The 14,475-nt window shown below is 41.0% G+C and overlaps 1 non-coding gene and 1 pseudogene across 1 annotated transcript; both read right to left on the bottom strand.

Moving 5' to 3' along the window:
* Positions 1-540: 540 nt before the first annotated feature.
* On the bottom strand, positions 541-647 carry LOC137937914 (small nucleolar RNA R71). The gene has a single exon (XR_011109701.1). It is a non-coding gene; the product is annotated as a small nucleolar RNA R71 (small nucleolar RNA).
* An 11,753-nt stretch (positions 648-12,400) lies between these two features.
* Positions 12,401-13,682, bottom strand: LOC137937281 (3-ketoacyl-CoA thiolase 1, peroxisomal-like; annotated as a pseudogene).
* Between the last annotated feature and the right edge of the window lie 793 nt (positions 13,683-14,475).

Consider the following 14,475-nt stretch of genomic DNA (forward strand, 5'->3'; position numbering starts at 1 on the left):
TAATTTGATAGTTAGTTTTGTTTCTTTTTGTGTTATTATGCACGGGCGCCGCTCCCTAGGTGAACCATTAGCTTCCTTTGTTGAAGAGGAAGAACATATTTGTAGGAAAACACCAGAAGTCAAGTTAGGAGCTACCATGGCCAATCAGGGTGAACCAGTACAGTTACCTGCAACAGGTGACCGTAGAGTCCTGAGGGATTATTCTATCCCATCCAACTTCACTTCACTTTCTTGCATTATATTGCCACCCACTACTGCTGCCAGTTATGAGTTGAAACCGGGTGTGATCCAAATCCTCCCTACATTCTATGGGTTGGAGAAGGAGGACCCTTATTACCACATCAAGAAATTCTTAGATATCTGTGCGACTTTCAAATTCCAGAATTTCTCAGATGACTCTATCCGGTTAAGATTTTTTCCATTTTCACTTAAGGATAAGGCCAAGTCTTGGCTTAATTCCTTAGAGGTGGGCAACATTTCTTGATGGGACACATTAGTCACGAAATTTTGTCCAAGTACTTTCCCATTCAGAGAACTACAGCCCTCAGGAGAGAAATCTCCAACTTTATGCAGCAAGAGGGTGAACACTTTTATGAGGCTTGGGAGAAATGGAAGGATTTGATCTGTAGGTGTCCTCATCATGGATACTTTTATCAAGGTCTTACACCCCAGGTTAGATCCATGGTAGATGCAACGAGTGGTAGGAGTTTGATGGGTAAGAGTGCTAGTGAGGCGTGGGACTTGTTTAAAACGTTGAGTGATCAATCTCAGCAATGGGGTTCATCATTTAATGTTGATAGGAGATCCCACGAAGCCAAAAGAGGGGGGTCTCTACGAGGTTAGTGCAACACCCATGCTCATGGCCAAGATTGAGGGGTTGACTAGAAAGATTGATGCCCTTATGGTGTCCAAGAGTTCACCTGCTCCTAATCCATCTACTGTCTGTGCCATATGCTCTAGTTCATCTCATTCCACACAAATATGTCCATCTAGTTCATCATACCCGGAGCTCATTGAGGACTTGAATGTAGTCCAGAATTTTCATAGACCAAACCGGAACGATCCTTTTTAGAAAACATATAATCCAGATTGGACTAGGCACCCAAATTTCATATGGTCCAAGGGCCCACAGGTTGGGGCTCCTCCAGGGTTTACTCAACCCCAAGCTCCGCGCCCACACTTCACTCAACAACCATTGATTCCACAAAAACCTTCACTTGAGGATACACTTCAATTATTCATGCAGAATACACAATCCTCCATTGCTAAACTTGAAATGCAAGTGAGTCAGTTGGCCAGCCACATGAGTGAACAGGCACAAAATAGACTCCCGAGTTATACCATTCCTAACCCCAAAAGCACACATGAGAGTGGGTTGAGTTCCAATCCCCACCACGAGCAAGCCAAAGCCATTACCACCCTTAGGAGTGGTCGTGAGTTGAACAATGGGGTAGGGACCACTAAGTCTAAGGAGTCAAAGGATGACAATGGGGACATATCATTGAGTAAAGAACCTCCAAGTTCTCCCCCAACATCCAGGCAGATCCCTAACCAAGTCCCACCAGCTCCTTATCCGCAGAGGTTATCGGGCCCACCTAGGAAAGGAGATAGCATGCATGAAACGTTGGAACTGTTTAGTAAGGTTCACATTAACATTCCACTTCTTGATGCTATTAGGCAAGTTCCTGCTTATGCCCGATTTTTGAAAGACCTTTGTACACAGAAGAGAAAACAACATGTTAAAAAAAGGTCTTTCTTACTGAGAATGTAAGCTCAATTCTGAAGCACAACACTCCTCCTAAAGTTAAAGATCTTGGATGCCCCACAATTTCATGTGTCATTAGTGAACATACCATTGAGAGAGCTCTTCTTGACTTAGGACAAGTGTGAATTTGCTTCCTTTCTTTGTGTACCAGCAATTAGGTTAGGGGGAATTGAAGCCTACCGCATCGCACTTCAACTAGTTGACCATTCTGCCAAGATACCACGAGTAATAGTTGAAGATGTTTTGATAAAAGTGGGCAAATTTCTGTTCCCGGTTGATTTCATTGTTCTTGATACAAAACCAGTAGTCAATGTGACCAACCAAATTCCTGTCATCCTAGGACGTCCCTTCTTAGCCACATCTAATGTTGTCATTCATTGTAAAAGTGGTGAGTTAGAGTTGTCTTTTGGAAATTTTAAGGTCTTGTTGAATGTGTTTAATGCCGGGCACCATCCACTTGAGTCTGATGATCTGAGTCCTGCATTTAAGATAGAGACGGTTATGTTTGATAACGAATCCACTCTTGAATATTTTGAGTCTTACATAATATCTTTCAACATGGACTATTTTGATGAGGAAACATATTTCCGAGAGGTTGACTCTTTACTCAGTTTTGTACCTCTATTGGAAGAAGCTTATGAGGTTGTCACAACTGATCATCCACAATATCTTCATCTTGACTTGGACAAACCTCTTGAAACATCCAAGCTTGATCTTAAGCCACTTCCTCCCACATTGAAGTATGCGTTCTTGGGGCCCGTGAACTCATTGCCAGTCATTATTGCCTCTGATTTGAGTAATGAGTAGGAAGAACAATTGACTAAAGTTTTACAAGCACAGAGAGAGGCATTGGGGTGGACTCTTGATGCCTTAAAATGGATTAGCCCCTCTATATGCATGCATCGCATTCATTTGGAGGAGGAGAATAAAGCCTCATGTGAGATGCAACGTAGGTTAAATCCCCAAATGCAGGAGGTTGTGAGAGAAGAAGTCATCAGGTTGCTTGTGTCATGCATCATTTACCCTATTTCTGATAGCACCTAGGTGAGTCCAATTCAAGTTGTCCCTAATAAATGGGGGATAACGATAATGAAAAATGAGAGTGGTGAATTGTTTCCACAAGAACTACCACCAAGTGGCATGTCTGCATTGACTATAGAAAACTTAATTCCGCCACTAGGAAGGATCACTTCCCACTACCTTTCATTGATTAAATGCTAGAGCGATTGGCCAGCCACACTTTTTATTACTTTTTAGATGGATACTCCGGTTACAATCAAATTTCCGTTGCTCCAGAAGACATGGAAAATACCACATTCACGTGTCCGTTTGGCACCTTTGCTTACAGACGCATGCCTTTTGGTTTATCCAATGTGCCCGCCACTTTCCAACGGTGCATGTTGAGTATCTTTTCTGACATGATTGGTGACTTTTTGGAGGTCTTTATGGATGAATTTTTTGTGTTTGGCTCTAGCTTTGAGACATGTCTGCACAATCTTTCACTTGTATTGTCTCATTGCATTAAGTCCAATTTAGTCTTGAATTGGGAGAAATGCCACTTCATAAAAGAAGGAATTGTTTTAGGACATGTAGTGTCTGAGCGAGGTGTAGAAGTGGACAAAGCCAAGGTTGACCTAATTGCCGATCTACCACCACCTACTTCTGTGAAGGGGGTGCGTTCTTTCCTTGGCCATGCTGGGTTCTATAGGAGCTTCATTAAGGACTTTAGCAAAATTTCTCGTCCTTTGACGAATTTGGTTGCTCAAGATGTTGCTTTTGCCTTTGATGATGCCTGTATTCATGCTTTTGAGACACTGAAGAAATGTTTATCCACTGCACCCATTGTCCAAACCCCTACTTGGTCTTTGCCTTTTGAGTTGATGTGTGATGCCTCTGATTATGCATTGGGGGTTATTTTGGGGCAAAAGACGGATAAAATTCCCTGTGTCATTCAGTATGCTAGCCGCACTCTTCATGATGCTCAATTGAATTACACTACCACTAAGAAGGAGTTGCTAGCTATTGTGTTTGCCTTGAACAAATTCAAATCATATCTGTTAGGTCAAAGGTTATAGTGTTCACTGATCATTCTGCTTTGAAGTACTTATTATCCTTCAAGGATACTAAACATCGCTTGATTAGATATATCTTGCAATTGCAAGAATTTGACCTTGAGATTCGAGATAAGAAGCGTTGTGAGAATATTGTTGCTGATCATCTATCTAGGATCCGTGTAGCACCTTAGGAAGGATCCCTTCCTTTAAATGATTCCTTCCTTGATGAATAACTTCTCCAAGTATTCCAATTGCCTTGATTTGCTGACATAGTCAACTTTCTTGTAACTCGTAAGATTCTTGATTATTGGAGTAAACAAGATCAGTTGAAATTCTTTTCCCAAGTCAAACTTTTTTTTGGGATGACCCTATATGTTCAAGGTGTGTCCTGACCAAGTCATTAGGTGTTGTGTACCTGAGCAAGACTTTACCAACATTCTTGAATTTTGTCATTCCCACGCATGTGGTGGACATTTTGGTGCTAGAAAGACCGCGGCTAAAGTCTTGCAATGTGGTTTCTATTGGTCTTCATTATTTAGAGATGCCCATGAGTTTTGTCATGTGTGTGAGAGATGCCAACAGACTAGTTTTTTGTCTAGGAAGAACATGATGCCTCTTAACCCTATTCTTATTGTTGAATTGTTTGATGTGTGGAGTATTGACTTCATGGGTCCTTTTCCTGTCTCGTTCGGCTATCAATACATCCTTGTTGATGTTGAATATGTCTCTAGATGGATTGAACCTATTGCATGTAAGACAAATGATCACAATGTGGAGGTAAATTTTTTAAAAGATAACATCTTTAATCGGTTTGGTACCACGAGAGCCATCATCAGTGATGGGGGATCTCATTTTTGTAACAGACCATTTGAGACCTTGTTGAAGAAATACACCATCACTCATCGGGTGTCCACTTCGTACCATCCGCAAACTTGTGGTCAACTGGAAATCTCTAATAGGGAGATCAAACGGATTTTGGAGAAGTCGGTTCGCTTTGATAGGAAAGATTGCTCCACTCGATTGGACGATGCTTTATGGGCCTATCGAACCACTTATAAGACTCCTATTGGGATGTCTCCATTTTGCCTAGTGTTCGGCAAAGCATGTCATCTACATGTTGAGCTTGAGCATAGAGCTTATTGGGCCATTAAGGCTTTGAATTTTGATTTGACTCAAGCGGGTGAGGAGTGGAAATAGCAATTGAATGAGTTAGAGGAGATACGTCATGATGCTTATGAGAATGCCAAACTGTATAAGGAGCGAACAAAGCTTTTACATGATAAATCTATTTTTCACAAGTCTTTTACTATTGTGTAGAATGTTTTACTTTATAACTCATGATTTCATTTGTTTCCAAGGAAGCTGAGATCCAGGTGGTCAGGTCCATTTGAGGTTACACAGGTGTTTCCTCATGGCACTGTTGATATCCGCAATCACGGAGATGGGTCGGTCTTCAAAGTTAACGGTCAGAGGCTCAAACCTATCTTGAGAATGTCCCCACATCGGAGGAGGTGATGGGGTGATTTTCTTGGAGGAACCTATCCATTCATCTTGACTGCGTCAGAGTCTTGCTTATGACTATAAACTTAGCACATTGTGGGCAATCTCCACGTTTCTATCCCTTTGTACATTATAGTTTTTATTTTTGGTTGATTCATTCTTATTGGGATAGCCTTTGGTGTACTCTGGTCTTGATTGATTGGAGGTCCACCGGCGATGCCAGCCCTGTCATGGACTCGGGGTACTCTCTTGCCGGCTGAGAGCATAAATGGTTCCGGTAGCCGATCACTAAACTTTTGGTCCCTAGTTTGAGAGGTCTGTACTCAAACAATCATTTTGGGATTGACCAGTTCGATCTTGAATGAAAACCTTATGGTGAGTAACTCAAGGACTTGTATTTAGCGCATGATTCCTGCTACCTTTAGTGACCAGTCACACGGAGATTTCTTCAAAGTGTGATGTGGGATAGCGGTTTCATCTACGGATGATTACCTACGGGCACAGCTGATACGAGTAAACCTTCTTCGAGGGAGACTATGTATCATTCCTGGATTTAGGAGCCTTGAGGGAGCTTAACCCTTACTCTATTGGAGTATAACCAGCTAAGTTGTGAGTCAACTAGAGTATAATCAGATATTTTAGTGATTGTTAGTTGGCTTGTTTGGTGTTTTAACTTTTCCCCATTGAGGACAATGTCAGGTTTAGGTTCGGGGGTGGGGGGACGACTCTTTTATGTCTTAGCAATGATTTTCTTTTGATTTTTGTTCGTGGTTTTCAAATTACTCCTCTTAGTATGTGGTTAACTTTAGTAGAGTTAAAATAAGTTGCTCAAATGTGGTTCTTAGTACGTGGAAAACTGTGTAGAATATGCATATTAGAAATCTGATATCATTTGTTGTGATCCATGAGAATTCAGTGGGATAACTTACTATTGCATTAGATTTGGAGCTTAGTTGCAAAAGAGAACATGTAAATCTAGTGTTGATCTATGTTAGTTTGAATAGTCTTGTATGCCTATTTGATCTTATTCTTTTTTATATCTCAGTGAAATTCTTTGTTGTAATGTATGAATGCAAACGGAAATGCTCTTGCTTGCAAAAGACAGATAACCTCATAAATAGCATGGGCAAACCCAAGCACATGCACCGGAACAGTCGGTTACTTAAAAAATAAGTGCATGTGCAGTGAGGACGAATACAAAATGGTGGTAATACCAAAAGTATTCAGTGAAAAACAATTATTATGCTGGTAATAGCGAAAAATGGGTTTAAATCTGGAAGCAACGAGTTTCCTTAACTTTGATGATGAATTGTAAGTTGAAAGAAGTTGCAGGTCAAGATTGAAATATGTATACTTCTTTTGTGAGATTGTTAGACAATAGGCTTACTCTACTATTTTCTATTAATTGTGATGTGACCAGGATTTTATTGTTATCTGTTGCCTCTTTGTTCTATTGAAGTAATTGTTTATGGGTCACATTAGTTCAGGTGGAGTACACGTGAGTGTATTTGGATTGATAATGTGTTATATTGTACACAAGTTTTCAAATTGAGCAGGGTTTCAAATGATTTTCAGACATTTTACGATACTAAGTGTTAGTCATATGCTAATGAGGAGTAGATTTTCTTCAGTTTTCTTTTTATATTGTTGATTTAGATGAATTTTTTGGGTAAATTCCATGCAAACCCTCATGAGACACAACTCGTCCACTACCGTAAAGTAAGGGTTTAACAGCTTGTTGCATACGCTAAATGCAATCGTGTTCCCTATGAAAGTGGCATTTTGTTTTCTTAGGCTTAATTTTGGTTCTGTTGTTGTTTTGCTAGGGACTGGCAAAGATTTAGGTTTGGGGGTGTGATAGATGCCAGATGCTGACATGAGAACTAGGTTAATTATAATAGAATAACCCTTATAATTGTGTTATAGGTGGTTATTTATCGGTTTTCAAATAAAATGTGCATTTATTGAATTTTTCATTAATCACGGCTTATATTGCATATTTTTCTCTCCTGAATTATATTTCATTGCTTTTAGGGTTTATTTCTTCCTGGAATGATTTTTATGGATTCAATCATGGAATTTTAGGAGAATTTTGGTGGAGAAGGAGATATTTACAAAAATGCCATTAGTGAAAGAGAGGGATTTTTAGGGCAAAATCGATCAATAGAAGAGGGAGCTCGGGGGCGAGAAGAAGGGGAGCCGCCGACCAAAAGAAGGGAGACCCGAGAGGATTTCTAGTCGTCATTCACCGTGCCACCGTCGTCCACTGCTGTCCGGTAACCGAGAACAGACTCGAGGAGAGCTCGAGATAGTCTCCGTCGCGGCGAGTTCGACACTGCCATTTTCTGCTCACTAGGCCGAGAGGTGACCCGAGAGGGCTCCTCCGATGCCGATTCTGTATTCCAACCATCTTCCGGCGTCGATTACCCATTTTTGACCACTTCCCGAGCCTAGTCCGACTCCGACCGAGACTCGAGAGAGCCGGTCAGAGGATTTTGCTTCCATCTCGTCTTCCGCCGCACCACCTCCACCGTGCCAATTTTGATTCCTCTTCGGCGGCATTGCCTCCACTTCCAGGTGCTCGCTCTTGCAACCCGAAGCCTTTAATTTTTGGAAATTACAGCAACCGTGAGAACGGAATTGCTGCCTGAGCAAGAGGAAGAAGAAGGGGAGTAATCCATCATTTTTTAATTTAATTAGTTTCCTATAGTTTGAACTTAGGTTTGAATGTTTATTAAATTTGATTTGATAATTAATGTTTATCGAATATTTGTTTTCTAATTTTTTTGAGTAATTAGCTAGTTAGGGCAGGATTATAATTTAGGTTGGATTTTGGTATTATAATCCGATCTTTTTCTTTAACTCTAGGCGCCCGAGAGGGGCTAGATACAAGGATTGAGAATTCGGATTCGTGGTTACGTGGCACTCGAGAGAGGCACAAATCACGGTAAAATCCAGAGTTGTCGTTTCCTGTTGTGCAAGTAGTTAATTAGATCATTGCTTTATAATTTAGGATATAATCAGTGTTTAGTTCAGATTAATTTATCCTATTTGGTTAGGCTAGTTGACTGAAGAATACACAAAATTCAGTCCTCCCTGTGGATATGACCCTCGCTTCCCGCTAGATTTCTTAAACGATTCGTACGCTTGCAAGGTATAAAAGCTGATGTAATTAATTTCACATCACTCGTCAAGCGGAATTTAATCCCTACTTGTTGTTGACACTGAGGAGGAGGGAAGACCCTCTCTTTGGGCTCGAAAAAGGGGCAGGAAGCTCTTCTGCCAACTATGGATGATGGTGGATGAAGGTGGATGAAGATGGATGGCAATGGAGGGTGAAGGATAGGTTGGATTTTTGGAGTAAATCCTAAACTCAAGATCAAGAGGTGATCTCAACCTGTTTACACTAGGTTATTTCTACAATCTCAAAGCTTACCTATTTCATTCATTCCTTTCCCTTAAATAGATCACGTCATGGAGTTTTAGGGTTAGGGTTACAATAATTCCCCATAATGCCCCTGCATATAAAAGTAATTAGAAATAACTCCTACTTAAAATAATATAAGAAATAAATCCTACCCAAAGTAATATAAGAAATAAATCCTATTGAGTGAGTTGTTGTGGCCTTCTTCGTTGTTTGACTAGGTGTGCTATTGAGTCCACAACAACATCAGCCACTTGGAGATCCAAAGAGATGTACGAAAGAGATATTACCCGACGCTTTAAGGTATCGTGGATAGAATGACAATCAACCTCAATGTGCTTGGTGTGCTCATGGAATACAGGGTTGGTAGCAATCTGAATAGCACTCGTATTATTCGCATGGAGAGGTGTAGAGGTAGTCTGAGGAAACTGAAGCTCAACAAGAAGACCGCGTAGCCATATAATTTCAGAACAAGTAGTAGACATGGCACAATACTCGGCCAAAGTAGAGGACTTGAACACCTGGTCTTGTTTCTTACATTTCCAAGAAATCAATGCATCCCCTAGTAACATTCACCAACTTGTAGTAGAGAGATGGGTATCGGGGCACCCAACCCAATCAACATCACTATAGGAAACAAGTTGGAGAGCGAAGCTTGTAGGAAAGAATAACCCACGAGTAGGAGAACCTTGTAGATAGCGGATGATACGCTGAACTGCCGCAAGATGGAGATGCTGAGGAGAAGGCATAAACTGAGTGACCTAATGAACGGCATAGGAGATATTGGGGCGAGTAGTGATCAAGTATATGAGACTCCCAACCCGGCATCGATAGATAGTAGGATCATCAAGAAGAGCCCCTTCATCTTTCCTGTATTTTACATTTACCTCCATAGTAGTAGCAACCGAAGAAGTGTCCTCCAAACTAACTAAGGTAATAATATCTTGAATATACTTATGATGATTTAAGAGAATACCGTTGGGCCGATGATGTACTTCCAGCCCTAAGAAGTACGTGAGCTGGCCAAGATCTTTCATATGAAAAGTTGCATGCAACAGATGTCGAAGCTTAGTAATCAAGCCAGAGTTAGTGCCGATAATGATAATATCATCCACATAAATCAAGAGAATGACCATGCTCAAGGCAGACTTGTGAAATAAGAGAGATGAATCATACTGACTTTGTGTAAAACTGTGGAGAATAAGTGTACCGTAAAACTTCTCAAACCAAGCCCAGGGAGCTTACTTAAGCCCATACAGAGGATGGCGTAGCTTTCAGACATCAGCAGGAGAAGAAGTAGTCATACCAGAGGGAAGCTTCATGTAGATATCGTTTTTAGATCACCATGAAGAAAGACATTCTTCACATCCATCTGATGCAGTGACCATGACTGTGAGGCTGTAATAGCTAATATGGTTCAAACCGTGGTTATCTTGGCAACTAGAGTAAATGTATCCTCATAAACAATTCCATATTCCTGCTTGTTCCCCAGGGTTATGAGGCGAGCTTTGTACCGATCCAAAGAGCCATCCAAACGCAGCTTTACAGAGAAAACCCATTTACTCCCAAGAGGCCATATAGCAGGGGGCAAGTAACAATATCCCAAGTGTGATTCTCCTCAAGAGCTTTTAGTTCTTTTTGCATTGCCTTTTGCCAACAATCATGTGTCATTGCCTGTTTGTAGCAAGAGGGAATGGAAATAGATGATAAAGTAGTCGCAAGAGAGATAGTGGAGGAGAAACCATACCTATCATGGGGGTGAGAAGGACTAGCAGACTGACGAAGAGTGGTGGAAGCAGTAGTAGAGGGAGGATCAGGAGCATGCGTCAGGTCAGGATCATGAGGGGGCCCAAATGAAATGGAACGGGATTCATTGAAGCTAGACAAAATAGATGAAGATGCCTATGGCAACACAACATGAGATGGAAAGAAATATTGATTTTCAAAGAAAACCACATTCCTAGAAACACGGATATGATGAGCATGTGAATCATAGAAAACATAACCTTTTCGAGAAATAGAATAACCAAGAAAAGCACACGCAAATGATTGGGCTATAAGTTTATGTCGTTCATGAGTAGGTAAATGAACAAAACAAACACAACCGAATGTTTGAAGATCATCATTTGACGGAGAATAACCAAATGACTTAGAGATGAAGACACATAATGCAGCATAGGAGAGGGAAGGTGGTTGATTAAATGAACCGAGTAGAAAACATTTCACACAAAAAATGGGGAGGAACAGATTATTCAAGTAAAATAGTTCGGTCTATATCAAGAAGATGTCGATTTTTCCGCTCAGCAACTCCATTTTGTTGCGGTGTCGAGGGACAAAAATGCTGAGAGATGATACCTTTGCTCTGAAGAAAATCTTGGAACTCATTAGACATGTACTCGCCTCCAGAATTAGAGCGTAGTACCTTAATGTGAGAAGAAAATTGAGTCTCAAGAAGCGCAAGAAAGCGGTTAAATACTACAAAAACTTTTGACTTGACCTGTAGGAAGTAGACCCAAGTAAAACGATTGAAGTCATCTATAAAGGTAACAAAGTACTTAATAATGTGCATGAGTGACAACAGGAGTGATTCCCAAAACATTACTATGAAAAATATCAAAATAGTGTGAGGCATGAGATGTGTTACGATCCCCGATCTAACATAGCTATTTGTAGGGAACAAGAAATGAAAGACAAAAATCAAGCCGAAGGGAAGCTTGAAAACCCTAGGTTCGTTAGAAGAACACACACCCCTGAGCTCATTGAGGAGAACTCAAAACCCTTGTTTACTCTAAATCAATACTTTTCTTTTTCGCGTTAGTCTTACCCCTTAAATATGGTTCACCCTTACAAGGTTCAAAATAAAATATTACAAAATACCCTTGTGGCCTATTAATTCTTAACTGAAATAAAATAAAGTAAAGCAAAGAAAAATAAATAATTAGACTCTAAATAACTTAGCAATGTTATTGCGTGCATAACATTACACCCCTTGGAGAAAGAGCTTGCCCTCAAGCTCGAAGGTAGGGTCTGCTTGTCGAACATCTTCACCTATTCCCAAGTAGCATCCGTGGTATCTGTGTCAGCCCTTTAGATGACAAAACTGGAGTATTCCAGTCGAGAAGCAATTTTTTTTTTCTCTAACACTGCCAACATCACTTACTGTAGCACACCCAATAGTGAAGCAACCAAACAACAAGTTGAACTATCACATGCTCCATTCTGGCAACTTCTGCTTCTACATTAACAACCTTTGTGTGATTTGCCCCAATGGTTGCCTCATTGGCAAAGTACAACATGTCACCGGTAACCTCAGTAACCTAATTGAGCTGATTCCTAATTACTGCTGGCTGCTTAAGTTCATCCAGTGGTCCTTCACTTGTCTATGCATACATTGCTGCTATGGCACTACAAAAAAGCAATAACAATGCAAAGGACACAATAGTCTTGTCGGACAATTTCCATTGTGGATGATCATTTATCTTATCAATCAAACTATGTTGGAGGTCTGACTTGGCAGCAAGAATGGTGCTGGAATTGGGCTGAGAAGTTGGTGCAAAGACCACCCAGTGATGTAGAGAAATTTGTGTTCTATTTTCAGGCAAAGCATTCATCATACTGCCCATTATCATGTTGACCACAAGCTTCATTTTAGCTCTATTACCAACCTCCCCAAAAATAGAAAGAGTTCTTCCTCATGACGTCAAAAGCAGGAACTGCTTCCTCATACAGTGCCTTCACCGCAGTACAAATTGCAATAGGTGGACCTATGCCCATTATAGAAGGGTCCACACCAACAACAACTAAATTTCTGAATACACCAAGAATTGGTAATGCTTTCTACTCTGCAACTGATCTTCTCATAAGGAGGATTGCATTAGCATCATCACTTACTTGGCTCGAGTTACCAGCAGTGGTCGTGTCATCCTTCTTGAAAATAGGCTTCAGCTTAGCCCAGTTGGACACAAATGTATTATGTCGACAACCATCATCCACAGAAATCACCACATTTTTCTCCTCATGATTTTTAGTGTCAATGATCTTTGTAGCCCCTGATGTAGTTGTTGCAACAGTTTTCTTATGGGAGAGAACAGCAGCGTGGTGTTGCTCCTACCTGGTGACACCAAATTGATGAGCAACATATTCAAAAGTAATACCCAGAGGAAGACAATCTGGAGCTTTCTTGAAATTATTTATCTTAGGTGTATTGAGCCTTCCCACGCCATAGGGTTTTCGGTCATTGATTCTAATCCTGCTCCAATTCCTATGTCAACGAAGCCAGCTTTTATAGCTGCAGCAACAACAGTAACAACCTGAAGGCTAGAAGAACCTTGCTGATTCACAGTTCTGATTGGCACAGTTTTTGGAAAACCAGCATAGAAAGATTGCATCCTGCATTCACTTGCCCTCTGAGAGCCTAGAGCAAAAACAGTCCCCACCCACTATCTTTATCTTCACTGGGTTTTATGTTAGTTGTAGAAATTACGATTTCAAACCTGTACCCAACACTTGTCGGAATCCGTCTGAGCATGCCAACATGTGCTGGAAAACCAGCAGCGACGTCTAAAGATCCATGACGATCCAAACCCAGAAGAATGGCTGTCAAAGACAAAAAAAAAAAATCTGGAGCATATGTTCCTTGTATGTAGGAGTGAACCCATTTGTCAGTCTCAAGCGGTCCAAGAATGGCACCTGCAACAAGAACCCAAATTATATTTATTGTTGTCCCTATGTGGCAAGAATCAGCAACATCCTGCACTGTCACAGTCCCATCATTCTGCATACACAATGTATAAGCAATATCCTCTAGGAAGCCCTGGTTGCCTCTAGAGTTGGTAGCAGCAACATTGCTATAATTCTTCTGAGAGGACTCACGAAGAGAAATTAGTGTTCTTTGGTGAATTGATGTAGCAGCAGTAGGGAAGTTGGCATTCCTTGCCATCTATGACCTTGCTAGTTCTTGTTGAGGACTCAATAGCTCACCAAGTCACCCAAAGGAGGTTGGCAATGAGTTAATTACTTTTAAATTTCATATTTATATTGTTTTTAAGTATAGTTTTTCATTAAGTATGTAAGCATCCAGGTCGCAGGGGCATAATTGTCAATTTAAGCCCTAAAACTCTAATGACGTCAAACCCTATTTAGAGGGTAGAGAAATAAGAAAAAGAAATGCATTGAATTAGGTTAAATAGGGTTTCGAGTTCTCCTTGACGAGCTCTAGGGTTTGGGAGGTCTCCTTGACGAGCTCCAGTTATAGTTCTCTCTTGATTTTGGGTTTATTCTTTCCCTTTTGAATTCTGGTTTGCATTGATCTTACTGAAGCCAAGGGGGAAGGGTTGTTTTCATTTTTTCTGAGTTCAATTAGAGGTTGTAGCCTCTCCTACGTCCACAACAGCAAGAGGGGGCTTCTCTCCTTCATTCCGAGCAAGGGTAGGGGTTTCCCAACCCCAAACCAAGAACAACCTCTAGAGAGGTGCTAAAACCTCAAAGCCAGCAAGCACCAAGGTTAGGAACCCCTAACTTCTGATCCGAGGACTGTCCAAGTTAGAGGCTTTTCAGTCCCTAACCCAAGTAGCAACAATGAGGGTTCTAAACCCTCTCAACCGTGAGCATCAAAGGGGACCTTTCCCCTTCTGTCCGAGCAGCAGCAGCAAGGGTTCTTTGCCCAGCCTAGCTTCACAAAGGACGTTGCTTGCCTCCTATCAGAGAACAACCAAAGAAAGGAGACGGAGACT

This window comes from Aristolochia californica, unplaced genomic scaffold, assembly GCF_029961685.1.
Source record: "Aristolochia californica isolate CCGP_79_NKW_82.1479 unplaced genomic scaffold, dmAriCali1.0.hap1 SCAF_7, whole genome shotgun sequence".
Classification (NCBI taxonomy): domain Eukaryota; kingdom Viridiplantae; phylum Streptophyta; class Magnoliopsida; order Piperales; family Aristolochiaceae; genus Aristolochia; species Aristolochia californica.